We start from the raw sequence: 23,025 nt of genomic DNA on the forward strand, positions 1-23,025 counted from the left end.
TGGGGTGTATCTTCCTCATATAAATTTAAGATCTTGAGTGCAAGAGAATAACTTGGACTCAAAAGATAATTCTTATCAATTTGAAAATTTGCCACCAGATCTCACAACTTACACAGACTGTAAAGCTGAGCCAGTGAAAACCTTAGACTTTTAAACATGTGCATACACACACACACACACACACACACACACACACACATCCCCTTTAGAATCAAGCATTCTTCACAATAGTAGAAAACCTAGAATAAGTCATCAAAAGGTGCTGGAGAGATGACTTAGGTGGTTAACAGTCCTGAGTTCAATTCCCAGCAACCAATGGTGGCTCACAACCATCTGTAATGGGATCCGATGCCCTCTTCTGGTGTGTCTGAAGATAGCTACAGTGTACTTACATACATAACATAAATAAATCTTAAAAAAAAAAAAGTCATTGGCAACAGATCCACCTAAAACATAATGTTAAAACCCTGAGAAATGAATCATAAACTGTAATAAATGTAGTCACTAACACCCTGTTTTTGAAATAACTATAACCCATTCCTTATGGTGAAAGAGCACAAGGGGTTAATCCCACGACCTCGATGTTACAGGGACAGACAGGAGAGTGAGGGACAGGAACAAAGGGAACACAGAGAAGGCAGAAGCAGCCCAGGTAACTCTGCTTGTGTGGAACTTCAGAAGCCTTCAGCATAACTTCAAAACTTAGATTCGCTCAGCAATGCACACACATGCACAATTGCTCTCTTCCAGTAACGGACATGAAAATAGATGTGAAATGTAACATTTCTAAAGACGGGGCAAAGCCGTCGGTCACTACAGACATCAGGGGAAATGATTGTGAAGGAGTAGCTAGCTGATGTCTGTTTGGAGTCAGGTTCCTGCCCTTGCTCCTAGACTGTAAGACTTAAGGGGTCATTGGCCAGGACCTCGTAAACCAAGAGCGGTAGAATACGCCTTTAATCCAGCACTCTAGAGGAGCAGGCAAAAGGATGGGAAATTCAGAATCATCCCGGCTACAGAGTGAATTCAAGGCCAGCCTGGGATACTCGAGACCCTGTTGCCAAGTAAGTGTCGGGTGGAGGAATTCTGTCTAGGTGAAGAACAGGGAAGGAAGACTTCCATTTCTTTGCCTAAAGTAGTACTTCTATTAGAAAAACCCCTGACTTTTATAAAGCACTTTTAAGAACCACATTCTCTCTCCGAGCTTCCTCTGAGCCTACAAGGAATAAAACTGATAATCTCTGTGACCCGATCCCCACAAACAAGGGAAGCAATGTCATAACTCTAAGCCGTGAGGTTTCTCACTGCCTGTGGGTGCTCTTATTCTGTGTTTGCTCGGTGACTGTGACCTCAGGGGTTTTACACGATGTGTCTGCTGTTTGCCTTGGGCCTCTACTCTGGGCTCTTATCTAAGGAGCCCTGTAACACAGTGGTGTGGAAGGACGCTGATGCCAGGCAGGAAGTTGCTCTGAACCACCTGCCGGGTTACTATTAACCTCAACCTTACTTTCACATCTCAGAAAGGAGGGGTCTGGGGCGCAGAAAGGGGAGCACTGGGTGTCACAGAAGAGACCTCAAGATTCCCTTCACCCCTCAAGTGTTTGCTGTGAGATCCGCTGCCTCGATCCAGCTAGTCTTCTGTTTAAGGAGGAAAATCCGTTCTCATCGCTACAATTTTCCCTGCAGGGTAGGGCACAAAGCTTTCCTGAGCCCAATCTGCTTCCTAGGCTGATCCCTGATAAACCAAGTGGAAGGCACACTGTCAGCTACCTGAAGAACAGCCCTGGCTGAGACGCAGAGTAGGGCTGACAGCATTACATTTCCGGTGGTAAACACTATCCATTACAGTCTCCGAATGAGAGGAAAAAGTCACGAAACCCCATTTACTTCTTACACTTGAACTAGTTATCACAACCTTGAGTGGAATGTGCTGTTGGCTCTTATCTTAAATGTCCCTCAGTGGGGGCTTGGAGGGGTGATAGATCAGCACTGGCTGCTCAAACCCAGACGACCTGGGCTTGATTCCAAAACAACCACTTGGCAGCTCACAGCCACCTGTAACTGCAGTTCTAGGGGACCTGGTGCCCTCTTCTGGTCTCCATGAACACCAGGCACAAACACAGTGCAGACGTGCATGCAGGCAAAACACCCATGCACATAATAAAAATACAGTAAAATATTAATAATTTTTAAAAAACTGTGTAAGTCTCCTAATGGCCCCACATATCTAAAGTTTGAGAGGTAGAGGCTACTGGGAAGGATGGAATCATTGGGGCATCATCCTTGAAGAAACGGGTGGGATCCTGGCTCCCTACTCCCACGTTCTGATTCCCCAGACAAAGGTTCAAAGCAACAAGACAGCAATCCACAGACCAGAACTTCCAAAACCATGAGCTCAAATCAATCTCTTCACAATTAAGTTCATCATGTCAGGAGCGCGGTTGGCGGGACAGAAAAGTGACTAAGACAGAAACTGTAATCGAAGCTGAGAGCTAAACTCACGGTGGTGTTAAAAGCTCTTTCTTGACCTCACTCTTAAGCAGTAGGGTTTACTGTGAGCTTACCGTAGTGCCACTCCTGGCTAAGTTCTTGGTGGTGACATGGAGCATCTAAGCACGCATGACGCTTGAGCAGTTTGAAGAATTAAGCATTTAGAGGGTAATTGCCCAGATTCAAATAAATGGCTTCGTCTCTGAAGAAAAACAAAACACAACATTTGCCTGTCAGGGATGATTAGAATTAACAGGTTAACTTGTATCCATCCCCACTTCTGGTAGCAATCATTCACCTGGTTCTACCATCTCTTCTGATCATGACATGTTACTTATTTTTTCTTAAACTCTGGAAATTTTCCAACTGCTGTAAAATTATTGAGAATATCATCATAAAAGCACCTGCTCCCATTATTCACAAATACAACAATTAGCTCCCCGTATATCATCCTATCTCAGTCATAGCTGCACATCCTGTCCATCCCCAGGATTATGCTGAAATAAAAGGGCAGACAACCAAGCATTTCATGTGTAGACACTTGAGTATACTCTGCTCTAAAACAAAGGCCTTTCTAGTACAGTAGCCCATTAGAATACCTACACTATACTAGTAACTTCTAATACCAGCTGCCAATCACTGCTCAAATTTCCAAGCATCTTTTTAACCATCTGCTTCAACCACTGAACAGAATCTAGAGAGTGGCAACTGTGTTCCTTGGCTCTGTTCTAGCTTATATGCTTTTGTCCTCCTCTTCTCCAAGCAATGCTTTAATAAAGCGATGGCTGACCTCACACACACACAACCCCATCATATTCAGTTACATGTTTAACACACTGTCATTGCACTCCTTAGAATACAGCACTGTCTAACAGCTTGTGTATCTACTAGGCATCATATCTAACAGATCTATAGGTGTTTAGGGTGTGGCATTCTATGTACTAAGAAGCATGGTGGACAAAGCCACAGCAGAGGCCAAGTCTTCAAAGCCCCAAATCTCATAAATAAATACATGTTTTAAACATCACACTTTTTCATAATCAGAATGACTGAGACTTGCTGCAATGTTTTACTTTCCACTAAACATTCCCAAATCTATAAATACATGAATATTTACACACACACACACCCAGACTGGGCGTGGTGGTGCACACCTTTAGTCCCACCACTTGAGAAACAGAGGCAGGCAGGATCTCCAAGAGTTTGAGGCCAGCCTGGTCTACATAGTAAGTTCCAGGAGAGCCAGGCCTTTGTAGAAAGACTCTGTTTCCAAGAAAAGAAAAGAAAAGAAAAGAAAAGAAAAGAAAAGAAAAGAAAAGAAAAGAAAAGAAAAGAAAAGAAAAGAACATTCTGGCACATTCTTAATATTTTCCTTGTCTTTGGGTCATGACATCTTTTCTCCCTCAAAGTACATAGAACCCATATAACAACCTCTGTCTTACTGGTACGGTTGTACACAGCATACTGCTTCATGAGACTTAAACTGGGCTTCACCTTCTCTCTCAGGACAACTCACAGAAGTGAGGCCCATTAAAGCGAAATGCAGGAAGAACTGACACAGCTCCAGGCCCAGCGAGATGGCTGAGTCACAAAGGCATGCCGGAGAGCCTGGTGGCCTGAGGTGGATCCCTAGGGTTCATGTAGAGGTGGAGAGAACCGACTCCACACAGTTATCCTATGACCTCCACATGTGAGGTGACACGCATGCATGTAAAGTGACACACATGCAGCAACACTCAGGCATGCATGTCACAGACATACAGATAATAAATTAAAACTAGGTTAAAAAAAAAAAAAAAGACATGGAAAACCAACTCAGAAAACAAAGGAGGGATGCTATAACCTCAACTTGGATGGACTGTGCGTCAGGATATGGTGCCTGCTCTCCCTTGCTTCCACACAGCAGGCTTCCCCAGCACTTGCTCTTCATCTCCAGCTCTCACTCTGTGGATGTCCCCAATGTCCCTGAAGCCCAGTCTCATTCTGTGGGTGTCCCCAATGTCCCTGAAGCCCAGCCTCATTCTGTGGATACCCCACACATCTCCTGAAGCCTCCAGCACCTTCGGCAGACACACACCTTTCCCACCCTCACCTTCTCACTTCTGAATGAGAGATGCAATCCCTGACTGCCCAGGAGAGTATTTGGTTAGTATTCCTCTGGTTTTCCATGGTGTGTACATTTTTATCAGGACTAGGGTTTGAAGAGATATCTGTATCCGAGGGTTTCCTCCCCCTCCCATTTTGTTTGGTTTAGGGGTATTGTTTGTGTGTTTGGAGTTTCTTGGGGGAAGTGGCAGCCTTTCTGCATGTTAATCAGATTTCCTTTTTGTCTCTCCACATACCATTTCATATGAAATCCACTTTCCTGATCTGGAGAACCTGGTTTGTTTTTTTCTATAAGAAAAACCATTTTTACTACTTCCTTTTAGCATGTTGCTTCTGAGACCGTGAAGGTCAGAGAGGGTATGTTAACTAACTGTCCATGGTCAAGCTGTACGTGAGATCAGTGCCCTACTTTTTATTTTAAAAGGTCAAAGGAGACCAGTGGGTATTTGACAACCCTAAATCCAATTCTATACTCAGCCAAAGAATTTCAGGCTTGCCGGTATGTGACTTCCACCCATGGCGGGAGGATGCTTCTTAGACTCACAGTAAACACACACAGTAATGGACCAGATGAGATCTCCCAGGTCCAGTGGTGCTTAATTTTAATCCAGGATCTAAAGTGGACCTCGAGACAACACTCTACATCTTTTCTTTTTGAAAACAATTTTTGAAATAGTTACAGCACAAATGCCAGAGATTTAACTACCTTCACAGTTGGCAGAGGTAGGCAAATTTCTGAGTTCAAGGCCAGCCTGGTCTACAAAGTTGAGTTCCAGGACAGCCAGGGCTACACAGAGAAAACCCTGTCTCGAAAAACAAAAACAAAAACAAAAAACAAAAAAAACCCCTATCTTCACAGTTAAGACATTCGAGGTGTCTCTCTACGATATGCACTCTTGTAGGAAATGATAAGCTAAAGTAATCAGAGCTAACTGGACAGAGAACAAAGCCGAGGGCTGTTGGATAGCACACTTTCAATAAGTGTGCACTCAGAATATGCCAAACCATGAGGATAGGAGCCAGGCGGGCCCTCGGCATGTGGGAGGTTTAGGATCAGTGTTAAAGACTTGATTGTTTACTGTTAATGAAAAGTCTGCTCGCTGAGATTTTAGGTAAAGATTGTTAAGACTCCTGGCTGGAGCCACCAAGAGCAAGTGTTGCTCTTATGGAAGACCTGAGTTCAATCCCCAGCACCCACATGGCGACTTACAACCATCCATAACTCCAGTTCTTGGAGATCTGAGGCCTTTTCCTGACTTCCTCAGTCATGGGGCACAAACGTGGTGTGGAGGCATGTGTGTGAGAAAAACACCCATACACATAAAATGACATGAATATATCCTTAAAGCAATATTGTAGAAAGTACTCGCCTTCCTACGTATTGTTACAGAAAGGATTACCCCACCAGGGGAAAAAAAAAAAAAAAAAAAGATTAGGGTAAATTCCAACTTGACAGTTCCAACCTGAAACTCCAAATTTAATTTCAAATATATTTTATATTATTCTCGAATACAAAATATCCAGTAACCTAGAAGTGCATCATTCTTCAACCAAAAAGATAAAGTACACCCCAAGGCATGAAATCTGCCTATTATTAACATCCAGGAGTCCTACAAGGTCTCATAAAATGATGATGTTTAAAAAAACAAAAACCAAAAAAAAAGGGGGGGGAGGCAGAGAGATTGGGGGGTGAGGAGGGGTTAACGTCCTTGCTCCTCTTCCAAGGACCTGGGTTTCAGTTCCCAGCACTGGCTGTAACTCTTGCTCCAAGGTCTCTGCTGCCCTCTGCCAGCCTCCATGGGCACTGCACCCACATGACAAACATGCAGACACATAGATCCATAATTAAAAACAAAAGTAAATCTCTTTTCAATGTTAGATCAGCCCCCCCACAGCCTTTGGGAGCAAAGCGGGGGGAAAAAGTGCTTACACCAGCAAAGTGGCAAAGGTTTTCACACCCACTTACAATCATCGCAGCTCTTGCCTGTGACACCAAACCAGTTATGGAAAACACAAACTGCAATGATCTGTCTAATCCAAGGACTGCATGATATATAAAGAGCCCACTCACAAATAACAAAGTGGCAAATCATCGCATCCTGTAAGTCAGACCAGTAAGAAATCATTAAGACAAAATTTTTAGGGAAGCTTTACCACCCATTTAATTGACAAAAGAAAGTTAGTGATTTGTAAAACCTAATGGTGATTGTTTTATAATTCAAATTTCTATTCTCCTTTAGTCTAATTATTTAGAAAGGCTGTGGTTTTTTTTTTTAATAGCTTTTTAAGAGTGGTTTATATTTAAACTTCTCCGTTGCTTTATCACATTCCATCAAGTATCAGCTTTTGTTAGAGAGCCAACACAGGTTTTCAGTCTGACAATAAGTGCCTTTACTCACAGAGCCATGTGGCTGGCCCCAATATTCTAATTTTATAGAATGAGGAAACAAACTGTGCTGAGTATAATCTATATAATCTCAGATTGTATCACAAAACCTGCCAAAAATGTTGTATAATGATCTGAGGTAGCAGAACCAAGCAGCACCACAAAAAGGAAAGGGGGTGGGGAGAAAAGAAGGGAAAAAAAAAAAAAAAACCCTCCAAACCTCCTGCTGACAGAGCAGGAGCTCAGCAGGTAAATGTGTCAGCATTCTGTTGATTTTGCATTTTTTACCCAGAACAGCAGCATCATGGCACTTGATCTAAGGAAAGCAATCAGCAGATTTTCCATTCACAATGTTAGGGAGTTTTCTAGAAATGTTTCATTATTGAACCAAATGAAGGCACGCTGGTATACGCATCTTCCTGAGTACTGATGAATGACTGTGTAGCTTTAGTAAAACTTCCCTATCATATTTCTATGTGGCATGAGATCAAAAACATATCAATAAAATTTTTTCCCAGCTACACTTAAACACCAGGAGAAGACCTCGGGGGTCAATGGAAGAAGTCCCAAGAAATCAATGCAGAAAGAATGTCACCAACTCAAGAATGTCCCTGTACCCCCAACTTCTAGCACTGTTACTGTAACCGTACCCCACATAAGCTGGCAGAAACCACACACTTGATAATGTTTGTAGACTAGAACCACCGGGGAGACTAGAGTGTGAAGTCTACTGCTCTCCACCTTCCTAACTCCGTGGTCCTTTATAACAGTTCCTCATGTGGTGACCCCCAGCCATAACATTATTTCCATTGTTACTTCATAACTGGAATGTGCTACTGCTATGAATCGCAATGTAGCTATCAGAATATCTAACCTGTGGACCTCTGTGAAACGGTCAGTCAACCTACACAGGTTGAGATTGGCTGCCCTAGACTCTAACCACTTATATCCCAATGGAGAGTTTACATCTTCTAAACTTGGCCTTGCCTTACTACCAATGAGGCAAACCCAAAGAGCCAAGCCCGGGTTCCAGCACGCACATCTATCAGTTCACAACTTCCCTTGACTACAGCTCCAGGGATCCAAGGCCTCTAACCTCCTTGGGCACTGCACTTACAAGTACATAGCCTTGTAGACAACACATGCAAATATACATAACAACACATCAGTGAAAATAATTAAAACACACAGTAGCCTAACCTTAGGGAGTTGAGAACGTTTGAGATAGAACCATCAGTAATAAAGTAAGAGTCCCTCTTTTAGGGAATGGGGCATGGCTTTGTGGGTCAGGGCACTTTCTGTAAAAGCAAGAGGATGTGAGAGTGGAGACAGATGGGTCCAGACGCCCGCCTAGCAGCCAGCCTAGCTGAAGTGATAAGGTTCACGGAAAGACCTTGTCTCAAGAATTAGAGTCATAGAGGAAGGCAGCCGGCATCCTCTGAGCATGTTCATGCATGGGAGCACACATGTGCATACACGCACATACCCAATACACACATAAAAAAAAGTGTACACTGACTTTTGACAACTACCATATACAGCAGTTTCTCAAATTATGCTATTCATACTACACACCATTTCTCCTATTGCCCTCAAACTGCTCACAAACTCCTAGACGGTCAGAATATACTGCTGTAATCTCGTCCTTCCCAGAATAACTGAGCCGGATTTCCCATGGAGCCTAACATTCTAGTTTCATTAATCATTCTCCGAGCACCTTAAGTTATGACCCAAACCTACAGTTCAAGTCTTCACAGATGTTACGCATGAAGACTCGAAGAGACACACTCAAGAGGAGCATGTAACAGAACCCTAATCACTTAAAAAAAAAATCACTTCTTTTACGTTTAGATTTGCATTTATTCTGAGTCTGTGTGTGTTTGCATGTTTGCATGCATATTAAGGCACACCTGTGGAAGGCACAGGACAACTTGCAAAACTGTTTCTCTTCTTTCTCCAGGTGGGCTGAGACAGCCAGGTGAGAGCCTCAGGATTGGCAGCAGGCTCCTTTTCCTACGGAGCAGCCAGCCCCAAACTACCAAGGAATTGGTCCAAATGCTTAGGTTCTTGCTTGTCACAAAAAGAAAACATGTTATCCACTGGGGGGTGGGGGGGCTTTTTATTTAAAAATGTAGTAGTTGAAAGATATTCAGATATTTGGGTCATTAAGGCCCCTGATTAATGTGCACATGTATTGAATCTATGTTTTTTAAAAAAATTAAACCATGGAACTTCATTTACCTAATTACCGCCCCATGGTTCAACAAGAGCAAACATCACAAAAAACTCATGCCAATTTTCAGAAGCGTAATCTGTATGCTTTCATACAAGTAATTTGCAATGAGTTTTTAACATGTCTTTGAGTTCAAGTTGCATGTGCACATGCATATATGTGCATGTATGTGTAGAGACCAGAGGACAACCTCGGGTGACATACTCTGGAATGTTATCCACCTCTTTCCATACAATCACTCACTGACTGGCCTAAAGCCTTTCCGTTCAGCCTCTGGGATCTACCTGTCTCTGCTTCTCCAGCACTGGGACCAGAGCCACCACGCCCAGCTTTTTCTTACAGGTTTTGGGGATTGAACGAGGTCCTCAGACTTGCAAGCTAAGCACTTTTATTGGCTGGGTGATCTCCGTGGCTCAGCAATAAGAGATCGTCTAGACTAATCCAACTTTTGAATTAAAGGGAGGGAGACAATTAAGTAGCAGCTCAAGGTCATGAAGCAAGCAACGGCCACAGCTTAATAAATCTCCCTTCCTCTTTCTGTTTATTGCTTCCAACAAGCCGAGTGAAGTCTGACATCCATAAAAGAAACCAGAGAAGCACAAATGCCCACTGAAGATTTAGATGACCTACTTCTCCCAAATTTATAGCCCCGAAACAACTTCTCTAAACTCAAAGAAGAATGGTATTTGTCACCTTCGGTCTCTCCACTTGAATCGAAAGGCTTTAAAATATCTATCATCTTTCATCCAGTAATGTCATTTCTCAGAGCAAATTCTAGAAGATGATCAGAAGTGCATGGGCAAGTTTGTTTCAAAGGATGTATGCACAAAAAGAAATCCTCGCTGGGCTCAGTGACACACACCTTTAATTCCAGCACTCAGGAGGCAGGGGCAGGCTGGTGTACATATCAAGGCTAGCCGGGGCGACATAATGAGACCCTGTTACAAAAAGTGAGTGCCCTTATTACTCTCCCAGCCCTCACTAGAGATACTTCTCTCTACAGTAGAGGGTGATTAACACAGAGAACCACCATCGCTGGGCCAAGTGCAGAGCATAGGAGTTTTTGAAGCTCTAAATGGGACATCTACGTCACATCCCCTCCTCCTTCCCCCACCCCAGGGCTCAGGGACCATCGCAGCAGGGAGGTCTGAAGACAGTATAATACTGAGAGAGGAGTTATCTGCAGGAGATCAGAGTTTGTACACCTGAACTCATAGCAGCTGTGACCGTATGCACAAGACCAAGCCAGCCCAAAACCCAGCATGGGCAGGGGAAAGGAACGGGAAGTTCTCCCTAGCTGATGGCTGCTGAGGGAGGAGACCAGCTTTCTTTAGGGATCCCAACCCTGAGAGGTTCCTCATCCTCCAGTTTATGGTCCTACATGCACGCACGCACGCACACACGCACGCACGCACACTAAGTGGACTCAGTAGATTAAAAGCAGAACATGTGAAATTGGGAAGGAAAAAATGAGAAGTGAAGTAGGGGAGAAATTGAAGGTGAGGGGAAGGGAGAAGGCTTTGATCAAAGCAGATTATATGCACATGAAAAATTTGCAAACAATAAAAAGAAGGATGTGTCATTTGCAGGAAAATGGATCAAACTGGGGGTATGAACACCAATCAAAGGAAGCCGTTCTCGGACAAGTAGTGTCTGTTTCCTCGTGTTTGTGGGTCCCAGGTTTTGGGTAGACACATAAGTTATACATGTCCAGATGGCATGAAAGTAGAAACAAAACTGTCCAAGGGACAAAGAGAACAAACAGGAAGGGACCAGGAAGATAGAGGGACAGAGAGAAATGTGCTTAAAGTACATTACATACTTGAAAATGACCTTATATAATCCAGTATTAAAAAAAAATAAGGTATTCAATTTACTGTTATTCTTGGGGAGAATGAAATATTGTAGTGGTCAAAGAACAAAACAGTTGGAAGGGAAAATTGATATATTCATAAGGTGAAATATATCATTTTCTAAAAGAGCCAAATACAGTCTTGACTAACACTGCAACTCAATGTGTATATTTAAGTACAAAGGAAAAAAAATACATACAGTACCTTATCAGGTATTGAAGATAAAATTACATTTCACAGCAATGACTAGACCCTGATAGAGTGACTCCATCTTCATGATTGAATGCACTCATTGACTCACCCATTAATAAGGACGGGAAAATCTCTCAGGGCTACTGTGGGAATTAAAAATGAAAAGCACTTACGTAATGCTTGATATATGGTACGCCATCTCCGTTGGTTTAACATGTCACAGATGCTGTAAACAGCCAAGTCTGCAACAATTTCCCAATAAAGAGACGAAAGTGTGTCAAAGTTCTAAGACCTAAGAGGCTAGATGGATGGCTCGGTGGTTAGAAGGAGTCATTGCTCTGGTAGAGGATTGGGGTTTGGTTCCCAGCACTTGCATGGCAGCTTACAACCTCCAGCTCCAGGGATCCGATGCCCTCTGCCAGCCTCCATGGGTACTACATGCACACACATGAAGGGTATTACATGTACATACATGAAGGGTATTACATGCACAAAAATGAAGGATATTACATGCACACACATGAAGGGAAAACACTTTCTTACACATAAAAAGATATGAGGAATTTTTAAAAATGTTAATGGTTCTTATTTTATGCATATGAGTGTTTTGCTTGTGTGTGTGTGTGTGTGTGTACACAACACACATGAGTACCCACCGAGGTCAGAAGAGGGTATCAGAACTCTTGGAACTGGAGCTATAGAAGGTTGTAAACTGCTATGTGGCTTCAGAAATCAAACCCAAATCCTCTCAAAGAATGAGTGGTCTGAACTGCTGGGCTCTCTCTCCAGTTCCAGGCTTTATGTTAAAAGCTAAACACCTTTAGATGATCATGACTGATTCACAGTAGTAGTAACTTGCTTTAGGTTGTTTTACACATTAAATATTTTACACAGTGAGAATACTTCCCTTCAACTTCTAGTGGCTACTGAGCAATACTGTCTTCACGTGCTTCTTTCTCGACTTTAAGTTCCAGTCTTCATGACTGCGTGCAATATTGCAGTGTCTTGATTGGCAGTTTGTGTACATGGTTTTCCTCCTCAAGAAGGCATCTTGAAACAAAACTGCATTTCAAATGGTATGAGATGTAATTGGCTCTCTTCCCAGACTAACCTGTCTTGGGATGCAAGCACACATTGGCTGCTCAAAAATGCCTACCACTCTCTCCCCCCACCCCCACTGTACTTCATGCATTAAAAGCCTTAATTGGTGTTTTTATCAGAACGTGTGTCTTGCTCTTTGGTACAAGGGCTTGTTGAGAATTTCTTGGTTCCATTTATTCTATTTCAAAAAATCGTGTTCTTCCCCAGCAAGACTACTTCATGGTAAAGACTCTTGCTGCCAAGCCTGAAAACTTGAGTTCAATTCCCTGGACCCACGTGGTAGATGACAAGAACATCTCCGGTAAGATGTCCTCGGATATCCAAACACAGGTGCACATGCACAAAGAGATGATGCGATAAAAATTAATATCTCTCTTTTCCTTTACGGTAGCCCTCCCCCACACACTTACAGTGTTCCTAGGTTCCTATAAATTCTCCCTAAAAGATTAAGATTCTACTTTATCAGCAAAAAACTGGGAGTCCTTGTCTGTTAGGAACCCACCCTGAAATATTTACGGCTGGAGTGTTATGACAGAGGACATACATCAAAACAGTCAAGGTCTATAAAAAACAGTGGTACAGCGGCCACAGGACTGGATGGAAACTGAAGCCGAGGAGTGGCCTACCTAGGTCGTTCTCTCTCCTCCATCTAAATCGGGTTTTTGTTTCTTTGTTTTTAAATTCCATTGTTTTGTTTCTTAATCTTTGAAAGTTAATGTGATGATTTAAAAAAAAAAACCTATAAAAACATGAAGGCAGATGATTCAATGATTATAAAAAGAACAAAACCAAAACTATTGAAGGCCAAGGCAGAACTGAAGTAAACAACTCCAGCATTTAGAATCTCGACTGTATTTGTCAGTAGCTCCCACAGATAAGAACACACTCCAAGGCCTTTTTCCAAACCATGCCTTCGGCATGCCGTGCTGGCTCCCCAAAACAGCTCCAGTATTTATGCCGTGCATTGAGAGAGCACAATCACGCCTCTGTGTGTGCCCACATGAGCATTTGATAAGTCATTTTATTATGCAGCAGGATTAAATAATCCAAATTCTCTTGGTGCCTAAATCACAGCTCGGTACCCAGTTAGGCACTTCACAAACACTGGCGGATTCGCAGTCTGCAACAAGGAGTTTCATTTGTATCCAGAGGCAGATGAACTAGGCCAGCATTTACAGGGGTTGGGGTGGGGTGGGGTGTGGATAACCCACATCCTTTACCAAGACATTCTATGAGGAAGTGACTAGAAAGCACTTGACCTTGGAGTAGGGGACAGTGGTGAGGACTACGGACAATGGGAACAAGAAATACACTCAGGTTTGACCAACAAGGGGGCAGGAAGACATAAACCCTTCTCAGGATCTTCACCACAATTTTTAAAACAGATCAAAAGTTTGTTCGCAGTATGTTTTCTTTAACCACCGAGTATACATGTGTGCAGGAGGAGGTATTTGGAGCACTCTTGTCTCTGAATTATTTAGGGAAAATAGTACCTCCATCATTCTCGGCTAAAATAATTTCCTTAGACTGGCTGTGGGGTGGGGGGCTGGAGGGGGCGCTAAATCTCCTCCCATTTACTGAGCCTTGGGCAGGTTACAGTGAGTGGGTGGGATTCGAGGAGCTAGTGTCTAGACGCTCTCCCGAGAGAGACCTCTGCAGCGTCTTCCTGCTATAGAACCTTGTGGTTCAGAGAAGAGAGGTTGGGGCTTGAGTTCCCTCCCCTCCCCCAGACCCTAGAAAAATGGCTTTCCTATAAATAGTAAGAGCACGAAAGAAACATGTGTTACATTCAACTGACAGTATGCAAACTATGTGTAACTGTCAAAGTCTCGCTGCTGAAATAGAAGTTACCCACATACTACTGGGCATAGCTCAATCTCATTGTATATTATTTCAAGACTCATAAACAAGCTCTAAACTGTGTGTGTGTGTATTTAATTGTTAACGTGTGTGTGTGTGTTCATATATGTCAACATGAATGTGATACACATAAAAACCCCCACAGAGCAAAGTGTCCATAAAAGAGACAAAAACAATTCACTTAACATTATTCTAAGGCTTGTTCATGATCCTATTTTTTTGTTTTTTTAATAATTAAAAAAAAAAGATAAGCAAAAACATAGGCCCAATACAAAAGGAAAAAAACCAGTAAGTTTCACCACCCAGATATGACCTGTGTCCTTTGTCCGTCAGTCCCCAGTCAAACAGCTCTTAGCTGCACAGACCATCTACTTTTTGTCTTGAAAACAATTTCTTGTCCAAAAAAATGAACAAACAAAAATTCTCAAAGGTATCAGGGCTGCTCCTGTATCCATTAACTTTCAATCGTTGCTTATTGACTTAGTCAGGGTTTCTAGTCCTGCACAAACATCATGACCAAGAAACAAGTTGGAGGAAAGGGTTTATTGGGCTTACACTTCCATACTGCTGTTCATCACCAAGGAAGTCAGGACTGGAACTCAAGCAGGTCAGGAAACAGGAGCTGATGCAGAGGCCATGGAGGGATGTTCTTTACTGGCTTGCCTCCCCTGGATTGCTCAGCCTGCTCTCTTATAGAACCCAAGACTACCAGCCCAGAGATGGTCCTACCTACAAGGAGCCTTTCCCCTTGATCACTAATTGAGAAAATGCCTTACAGTTGGATCTCATGGAAGCATTTCCCCAACTGAAGCTCCTTTCTCTGTGATAACTCCAGCTGTGTCAAGTTGACACAAAACTAGCCAGTACACTTATGGTCTAATTTGCATAGGGACAGGGAACTCTACTTAAGAGTTCTTGATTTGTATCCATAATCATGTTTGATAAGAACAATAAGGCAATTCCTTGTAGTTTTGTGATTCTATAAAAATATGAACACAAGATTTCTCATCATCTCCTGAAAATTACAACACAGATTTACTTTTCTATAACTTTTTCTGTGACCTTGACATTTCACATTAAATTGCCTGGAAAACATCTAGAATTTTACCCCCCCCCCCAAAAAAAATGTGACTTCTGATCTTCAAGTGAAGATGTTTCTGCAACTTCCAAACATTGATCTTTATGGGGGCAACTCCAAAGCCCTGATGCGCCTCAGTCTTCCTTTCTAAATGTGAATCGCTGCTCCTAACCAAAGCAGGCTTTCAAGACATAGACTCTTGCTGAGTGCACACCTCTGATCCCAGCAGGAGCCAGAAGCAGGTGGATCTCTGTGGGTTTGAGGCCAGCCTAGTCTACATAGTGAGTTCCAGGACAGCCAGGGCGTGGTGGCGCACGCCTTTAATCCCAGCACTTGGGAGGCAGAGGCAGGCGGATTTCTGAGTTCGAGGTCAGCCTGGTCTACAGAGTGAGCTCCAGGGCAGCCAGGGCTACACAGAGAAACCCTGTCTCGGAAAAAAACCAAAGTAAATAAATAAATAAAAAGTTTTCGTTGGTGAAAGAAAGAAAGAAAGAAAGAAAGAAAGAAAGAAAGAAAGAAAAGAAAGAAAAGAAAGAAAAGAAAGGAAAGAAAGAAAAGAAAAGAAAAGAGAAAAGAAGGAAAGAAAGGAAGAAAAATAAGAATAACAGGATGCCCTATAGATGGTGAGTGTGGGGGTAGGGAGGTGGAGGGAGTGTTAGATATCAAGGATTGTTAAAGGAGAAATGTATCTTTACAGCTGGGAATATAGCTCAGTTGGCAGAACACTTGCCAGAACGCACAGAGTCCCTAGCTTGATTTGATCCCCAGGACCACACATGTTGGTACCCACGCACAAACCAGCATCTGAGAGGTGGAGACTTGGGACTCCGTCATCCCTGGCCACATCAAGGTCAAACAGGCTGCCTGAGAATCTGTCTTCTTCTTAAGGGCATCTCTAAACTGCCTACTGCTGTGGCCTTCCCACCAGCCAGGAGCAGTGTGTCTCTCCAACAGAGCTCCTAGAATCTACAATGAGTGCCAGTTAGCGGCAGGAGCCACCTTCAAGGGGTCTACAGACAAAAGATCGATAGGCATGTGTTTTAGGCGCTCTGGCAGAAGTCTTTGAGAGGAGATAGCCTTTTCCACACAGAGACTAACTTCGGAAACAACTTAGAGCTCCAAATGCTTCTTGCTTCTATGTGCAGAGCTGAGGCACACAATTAATTTTGACCGTATTCGCCTCCCAGTCCTTCCCTTAACTCCTCCCAGAATCGTCTCCCACTCCAAGAGGCTGACTTTTTAAAGGCCTTTTAAGTTACATAGTCAAGCTCAATAGACAGTACCTCCTCACTGTAAGTCTCCCCAGCACAGCCCCCCAGTGTGCCTGGACCTAGAGCCAGATGCTATCATGTACCCAGGTTACATAACGACTCTTGGCTCTGCCCTCTGAAGTGGCTGTGTGCTGCTGCCTCCTCCCCACGTTTATGAAAGACAGGATTGTGCTGAGTACTGATTAGTGGTTCCTCCCTAGAAATCTGTAAAAGATAATCAGTAATTTATTCAGATCAACATCCCCTACACAGAAAATAACGAATTTCAAAGTTAGTAACAAAACATTCCGAGTTGGTTTGGTCACTGCATATGACCATACAGGAAAAAAAAAAAAAAAAAACATGCCACAAAACTGAATTCTCCTCTTACAGAGCACAACCCTTAACTGGGGGAACCCCCACCCCACCCCTGAACGGAAGTCAGCAACACCCCTCCGACTCCACCCACAAACAGGCTCCACTCTTCACGGTGGCTAACTTTGGTCTAAGAAAGCTACAAATACAGGAGGGGAGAATTGAGAGTTGGTTCACTGCACCCTAAGAAATGACACCCTAGAAATTCAAGCTAATTAAGAGCACAACGAGAAAACCAGCACCTGTCGCCGACAGCCCACTAGGCGGGACGAGCTGCGGCTGGCGCTCCACACGCACGCCTTCATTTTAATCCAGCTAACCACAGCCTTTGTACATGTTCAACCTTACAGACAGGGGAACTGAGAGAACACTGGTGAGTGACCTTGAAATACTGAACATCTGGCTCTCTTAACAGAATGCGCTGCTATGTGGATTTACATCAGATTCTGTAACTCCAATATATTCTCGTGTGATCAGAACTCTCAAAACCAAAGAAACTAAAAGAAACCATGCTGTGACTGGCAAATCAGAGATTACTTTATATTTCACAGACTAAATCCAATCCTTGTTGTTGAGATCTAATTATTCAAGTCTGGTGGACCAACGTTGTCATGAAGGGAAGCGACCGTGGCATTTCAGCCATGATTCTTAAATGTGATCTCCAGTCTACAGCATGTGCTTCCTGAAGAATGCCACTTACAGGCCTCAACACCGTGACTGTCCACACGTCGGCTGCATCCACCTTGGAGGGTAGGCCTGGCAAGCCCTGGAAGGATCAGCTGTCGGCACTGTGGCTTATATGAAAACCTGTCCACTCGAATCATCGTCTGTGGACCCCTCTGCCTTACTCCATGCTCAGTGTTGAGACACTATTAGGACACTTGGCTCAGTGTCCTAAAATTTAGTCATCTGAATAAACGCCTCGAGTGTGGTCTCTGGACCAGCTTCACTTCTGGGCTCATGTAGCTCTTCTCACTGAGGATTTTGGCATACCCTGGAATCAGTCAGGCAAAATTAAACATTAACTGGAAGATGTACTGGAGACATGTGAGCAGTAAAGCAATGCTGTTGAGGCCTTTTGGAAACTGGGCGCCAGGAGCAGAGGAGAGCATGGGAGCAGCCCATCTGTCCATCAAGCCACGCCCTACACGGAGGGCAGGCAAATGTGAACTAGAACGGGGGTCCCTGCAGAGTGTGCCCTGGAGTGTACGACTCACCTGGTTCTCAGACCATCCTTCTTAACCTCGCTGTGGGAGAACATTCTAGAATGTGCAAATGAGGTTGTTGGGAAAACAAGAGACAAAAGCCATCTTTTTAATAGGCCGTGCTTCTGAAGTCACACTGTGATTGTACTAAAAACTAATTCGGGTGTGGCTCTATAAATGGGGGCAGAGAGGAGACTTGGAGAGGACCAAGGGAGGACCTGAGTCATGTCTCCCACCTTGGCAGGTTTCTTCAGCATGGCTGCCAGTTACACAAGCCCTACCTGGAGTGCAATCTCGTTGATCTTACTCTTGAAGCCTTTACAAACCCATCGAACCAGGAGCTACACAGCACTTGTCAGCTTTGTAGACTTGCCATTTTATAAAGAAAAACTTCCTTTATCACTCTAAACCATAAGCAATATTAGTGGGGATCAGCAGCACATGGGAATTTGTTTCTTACTCTATGGACACCTAATGTTTCAAAATCATTTTTGAAAACTCTAAAATCCTGTTCCCAGAAGCTAAGTCTCAAAAATCCTAATTTCATCTTAAGCAAAGTTCATTATAAAACTTCCCTTATAATGTTTGACCTTAATATAAGCAAGATACTACTGCCAACGCTGTCAGAATGTTTAAGGCACTGTAATGTGTCTTTTTGCTTTTTGAAAGGGTTTAAAAGGTTTCTGCTTTCCTACATTTCAGATCCCAAAAATAAACCCATCTGGTAAGGAACCAAAATTTTCATAACCACACATCCCCTTCATTACATCCAGAAAGACTAACAGACAAAAAGCAGTTCTTTAACTCAATAGGTAGGCCAAAGCAAATGAAAAGGTTAATACCTGAAAACTCTTACGTAAAAGAAAATCAGCAAACATCACCCCTCAACAAAAGACATTTCCATTATGAGTCCAGAAAAATGGCCTCGTCAGACACAGCTGTCATCAGTGGCCCGGTTACGGAATGCTAAGACACGACAATGCAGTCAAAGCAGCAGACTCATTTAGAAGAAGAAAGAGGGGGAAAGGAGACGAGGAGAAGACTAAGGTGTGAATGAGCAGTAACGGAGAAGGCTTTTTTTTTTTTTTTAAACAAAAGATAAAGTCATTTTGCAGGCTATCACTAATGAGCAACCGTCCCATCTTGTCACAGAAGAAACATTGCCGACTGGCCCTGATAGACAAACAAAATCCCACTTGAGCGCCGAGTAAGCCTGCCTTACTAATACACAAAGGATCACTGTTAATCTAGAAATCAGTCGGGAGGAGGATCCTTCGAAATGTCGTCATAGGGGCTGGGGAAAGCACAGGTACATGCCAATACGCTCCGTTGTTATGGCTTTATTGGTCATTCTCTGCCACGTGAAAACTGAACACCTAGTGTTCTGGCTTCCCCAGAACGTGGATACTGCCATACACACACACTTTTGTCAAAGCAGTGTGGAGAGACAGGCGATATTTCATGTGTGCTGAAGTGTAAAGATGGCTTCAAAAGGCAAGTAAGTAAGGCTTTTTGGTGGAATAAGGTCACTTCCGGAAGGTTCTACTCAAGGTGCCTGCGGCACTACACCTGAGACTTGTCTCCTCTTAAAGAGACTCCCCTCGACTCACCCCCTCCTAACCCCACGAGTCTCACCAGAATCCTTTTCAGGCCTATCAGTTCTGAAATGAGAAATACGCAGTTCTTCTGACTCCACATCAACCCATGGGTGCTTCTGACATAACAGAGACTGTGGTGAAATCTTAGAGTTGGCGGTAGCAACAAAGGAAAACAGGGTATGTAGGTCAAAAATAAATCAATCTGACTGACGGGGTCGTAAGCGGATTAGGGGGAATGGTTAGGAGTGAGCCTCTACGCAACAAGGGGAAAGGGGGTGGACAGATATGTCAAGAGAGAAGCCTAGGCTGAGGAGAAGGAAAGAAAACACTATGGTTGCTTGGCTGACCCCAAGAAGGGAGCACGGGGAACCTAAGATACTGTGATGCCTGGTTCCCAAGCAAAACATCATTCTTCCTCAGTGAAGCTGCTGAGAGAGGAAGCACTAGAGAACAGGTTTTTGTTGTTATGTTTTTGGTTTGTTATTTTTTTTTTAAAAACAGAGCCTCAACTTGGGCACCCTGGTTTGGAACTTCTGATCTTCCCGTCTCCGCCTTCTGAGTGCTGGGATTAATTACGGAGGTACACTACTAGACCCTGTCTAGGTCAGGCTGGGGTCAAACGCAGAGCACACCACACATGCCCTCTACCAGTGAGGAACAGCGCCCACGAGTAAGTGATCTGCCATCTCTAAGTTTGCTTCTGAAGCCTCTTAGTGGGTAAGAGCTAAAACAGGGTGGAACGTTTGTTTTTCTATCCAACCAGGATAGGGAGAACTTTCTGAAGACCACAGATGTAAAGATACAAGGAATGGGTTTGGTCCTGAAATGGAACTAAAATAACGTCACAAGTGAATGAGCAGGCGCCATCGCTCTGCAAATGCGTCTGTCTGCGTATGGCTGCTGGCCTGAATCTGCACGCACCTCTTCTTCCCATGATGGCCCGTGTGGCTGCAGGGGTCTTGTGACTTTTCACCTTTATATTTTATTTTGACCTATTTCTAAAGATAATACACGAATGCATGCTGTGACCTCAGTAGCCAACCAGATGAGATCCAGAGTCAGCAAGCCTGTAGGGAATTATCCTTATAAGGGTGATTACTAAAGAAGGAAGGCCCGCCCTTGTGGGTGACTCGCCAGACTAGGATCCTAGACTCCGAGAGGGTCAGGGTATTTTCCCCAGATATGACACACAGGTCATCTTGGTTACTTTTCTCCTCAGTGCTGTGAGGATGTGACAGAAGTGTGGCCTACAGTCCACTCTTAGTGACAGGCATGGCTTCCTCGAGTTTCTGTAGCTCAGGAGGGGAAGGTGCTGGTATCCAGTTCACTCTCCTGCCCTACTTTGTTATTCAGCCTAGAACTTCAGCACATGAGGACGTGGCCCGGGTAGGTCCCTTCCTTTCCTCCGTAATCGCTCTGGAAATATGCTCAGACCTGGGGAGATGTGTGCCAACCTTGGTTTTAAATCCAGTCAAAGCTGATGATGAAGATGAGCTCTCTCACAGGGCCTCAGGAGGTGGCTCGGGAGGGTCCTCACCCTGCATTCTACCTGCTCCAGCCTTGGGCCTCACTTTTCCTGGTGTGTGTTGGGAGGGTCGGGGGTGGGATTGCAAAGCCGATGAGATGGCTCCCTCCAGCTAGCCAGGCGCTCTACTGGAGGATTCCCTTCTGGTTCGGCATCCTTGCCTACTGTTCCCTGTGGCTTTTTTCATCTGCTTAGGCCTGACCACCCCTCAAATCTCAGCTTAAATGTCAATTCATCAAACTGTAACCCGTAACCTCTCCAATCTAATAATGCCCCGACCCTTGAATTCTCTCTGAGCACATTAACCGCACACTAGAGCTGTGTTTAATATGGACTCCCCCAGGAGACCACTGCCTGAGGATGCCTAAGGACTGGGATTATGGCCTGCCACCTAGTGCCAAGCCACAGGACTTCAAACCCTGGCAGGCACTCCAGCGATGCTCACCGAGTTCATTTACAAAAAAAGCCTACTATCAAACTATCAAACATCAAATGATCAGGAAAGTATGAGTACCACTAATGGCGAAAGGATGAGAAAAGAGTGAAGCAGGCAGGAAGCAGATTAGAGAATATCTCTGCTTACAGGAAGGAAATCAGTGAACAGGTAAGAGGCAGAAATACAAACGCATCTTTACTATACAAAAACAACCTCATCCGAACGGAGGTTGGAAATTAACTTAGCAAAACTCCCAAAGGTTTGAAAATGTATTTTATGACATAGGTGGGTATGTATAAACAGGCATCCACTGCTCTGATGAGAAAACGAAGTCTAATTCTCGGGATAGATATCCAATAAAAGGGCAAAATCACTTAGCCTCTGACCTTGTAAATCCACTTCTAAGCACCTGCCTGAAGTGTGACAGAGTAAAATTTAAAATGTCAAGTGTATATTCACTGTAGTAAAATTTATATTAGGAACAACTCAAATTCTCTGAGGTGTTATATGGATGTAGAAAAGACGCATGAAAATGGGTAAGGAATGATCTTCGGGATATATCAAAGAAAGCAAGGTATATAACACACTACAATACATATTAAAAAGAGAGATAAGAACATAGCCTGTGTGTGTGTGTGTGTGTGTGTGTGTGTGTGTGTATGCCGTCAAGCACATATGTGCTCCCCCTAACAGGGGCCAGAAGAGGGTCTTAGATACCTTGGAACTATAGTTACAGGCTGCGGGCCAACAGCCACAGGTGCTGGCTGGGAGCTGAACTGCAGTCTCTTGAAAGGGCAACAAGTACACTCCTAACTGCTAAGCCATCCCTGAAGCCCAACCTATTTATACTTCAACAAATCAACTGAAATTTTCAAATGGTTCCTTATAAGAGGAAAACAATAGGAAGTCACTCCTTTCAATATCCCTTCTTTTGTGGATATGTCTGGGGGCCCATGAAGCTATTATAGATAACTATAAAAATAACAATACATCCTATAAGCTATTGTACTTCAAAATAAAATAAGTATAACCAGTTGTTGGCCTAACTACACAGAGAATGATTGTTATGGTGTATCTGTCCTGCTATTCACAACCTTACACAATCCCTCTTCTATAGCATGGAGTGGGCTTGGAGACTTTGCTGTGAAAACAGAAGGTGGTAGAATACCAGTGTTCACAGAAAAGCATCACAAAGGCAGCAAAAAAGACAACTCAGCCCCTGCAGCAGGGTTTGCTTTACTATGGTATCTGAGCACAATGCATCTGTTCAGCCTTAAAAGAAGAAGGAGAAGAAGGAGAAGGAGAAGGAGGAGGAGGAGGAGGAGGAGGAGGAGGAG

The 23,025-nt window shown here is 43.7% G+C and overlaps 1 protein-coding gene across 4 annotated transcripts in view; it reads right to left on the minus strand.

Annotated features, from left to right (window-relative positions):
- Fryl (FRY like transcription coactivator) overlaps nt 1–23,025 on the minus strand; it is a 233,474-nt gene that overhangs the window by 169,222 nt on the left and 41,227 nt on the right. For 3 of the 4 annotated variants that reach the window (XM_021161844.2, XM_029477618.1, XM_029477615.1), the window contains exon 3: nt 2,565–2,692. The exons of the other annotated variant lie outside the window; for it this stretch is intronic. The gene's annotated coding sequence lies outside the window, so the exon portion shown is untranslated. The remainder of the gene's footprint in view (nt 1–2,564; nt 2,693–23,025) is intronic. 4 annotated transcript variants of the gene reach the window in all.

This window comes from Mus caroli, chromosome 5 (assembly GCF_900094665.2).
Source record: "Mus caroli chromosome 5, CAROLI_EIJ_v1.1, whole genome shotgun sequence".
In the NCBI taxonomy this organism is placed as follows: Eukaryota; Metazoa; Chordata; class Mammalia; order Rodentia; family Muridae; genus Mus; species Mus caroli.